General features: G+C 38.4%; 1 protein-coding gene and 1 long non-coding RNA gene across 4 annotated transcripts in view; both read left to right on the top strand.

Moving 5' to 3' along the window:
• FMO5 (flavin containing dimethylaniline monoxygenase 5) overlaps positions 1-1,702 on the top strand; it is a 35,168-nt gene that overhangs the window by 6,996 nt on the left and 26,470 nt on the right. The gene's annotated exons all lie outside the window — the stretch shown is intronic.
• The window catches only part of LOC116543377, a 1,779-nt gene continuing 545 nt past the window's right edge, over positions 469-1,702 (top strand). Inside the window, exon 1 of the long non-coding RNA XR_004265559.1 lies at positions 469-1,573. This is a non-coding gene — a long non-coding RNA (uncharacterized LOC116543377). The remainder of the gene's footprint in view (positions 1,574-1,702) is intronic.

The raw sequence follows: 1,702 nt of genomic DNA, 5'->3' as shown, positions 1-1,702 counted from the left end.
TTTTGTATTTTTAGTAGAGACAGGGTTTCACCATGTTGACCAGGATGGTCTCGATCTCTTGACCTCGTGATCCACCCGCCTCGGCCTCCCAAAGTGCTGGGATTACAGGCGTGAGCCACCGCGCCCGGCCAAAAACAATTAATTTTTGTATGTTAACCGTGGATCCTGCAACCCTGCTGTACTCACTTATTGTCTTTAGGAATTTTTTTTTTTTTTTTCTGAGACAGAGTCTCGCTCTGTCGCCCAGGCTAGAATGCAGTGGTGCAGTCTCGGCTCACTGCAACCTCCGTCCCTGGGTTCAAGTAATTCTCTCCCTCAGCCTCCCGCATAGCTGGGATTACAGGTGCGTGCCACCACACCCAGCTACCTTTTTGGTATTTTTAGCAGAGACGGGGTTTTATCATATTGGCCTAGCTGGTCTCCTGACCTTGTGATCCGCCCACCTTGAACTCCCACAGTGCTGGGATTACAGGCATAACCACTGCACCCTGCCTTTTTTAAATTTTATTTTATTTTATTTTATAATTCTTTGGAATTTTCTACATAGAGTCAGGACATCTGCAGATAAAAAGTTGTCTTTATTCCCTTCCAATCAGTATATCCTTTAATTTTCTTTGTTCTATTATTGTACTAGCTAAGACTTCCAGTACAATGTTCAATAGGAGTGGTGAGAGAGGACGTCCTTACCTTGTTCCCAGTCTTAGGGGAAGAGTGTCTAGTTTCTGACTATTAAGTATGATGTTAGTTGTAGGTATTTGGTAGATCTTCTTTATCAAATTGAGGACGTTTATCTCTCTTCCTAGGTTGCTAAGAGTTTTTATCATGAAGAGGTGGTGTACAAACAACATTTTAACAAAAATAAAAGAAAAATATAGAAATCCTACTGCCTTAATAAATCACGTGGTTTTCTGTATTTTCAATTTTTTCTATTTAAAATAAATATACTCAAAAGTGACATATCTAACAGGGAGCAATTATACAATTATAATTAGGTACCCATAGGTAGACATAATATTACATATTTGGTAATTAGAATGTAGGTTTAATTTGACAATTACTTTTTCACTTAAAGTTATATCACAGGCCATTTCTTAATGTTCCTGCACAGACTTCAAAATCAGTTTTTGGTGTCTCCAAATTCACTTTCCATAATTCATTAACTAATTCTTTTGAAAGCATTTTTTGCACATCCAAAACACACAAGTCCTAACAATAGAGATTTTAAAAAGGACAAAGGACAAAGCTGGTTTCTCACAATTGTGGAAACAAATGCATGATAATAAAGTATGTTTATGTTATCTTTGTAGAAATATGAACAGAGTTTTGGGAGCTTGGAAGATGAATGGGGGAATCTAACTCTCTGGAGAAATTAGAAAAGTCTTCCTGAAGGAAGTGACATTTGATGTGACTCTTGAAGGAGAGGAAATTTTCCATGTGAATAAATAGTAATATGTACAAAAGTTTAAAGTTGTGCAAGAGCCTAAAATGTTCTGGGAAAAATTTAATAACTTAGAAATTTGAGATTAAATGAGGAGAACATTGGATTAAGATTAAAAGATACGGGCCGGGCGCGGTGGCTCAAGCCTGTAATCCCAGCACTTTGGGAGGCCGAGGCGGGTGGATCACGAGGTCAAGAGATCGAGACCATCCTTGGCCAACATGGTGAAACCCCGTCTCTACTAAAAATACAAAAAATTAGCTG

The sequence above is a fragment of the Sapajus apella genome, unplaced genomic scaffold (genome assembly GCF_009761245.1).
Source record: "Sapajus apella isolate SASKATOON/1434 unplaced genomic scaffold, GSC_monkey_1.0 scaffold187, whole genome shotgun sequence".
Lineage (NCBI taxonomy): Eukaryota > Metazoa > Chordata > Mammalia > Primates > Cebidae > Sapajus > Sapajus apella.
The sequence above is the reverse complement of the archived record's forward strand: the minus strand, read 5'-3'. Positions and strand labels throughout refer to the sequence as shown.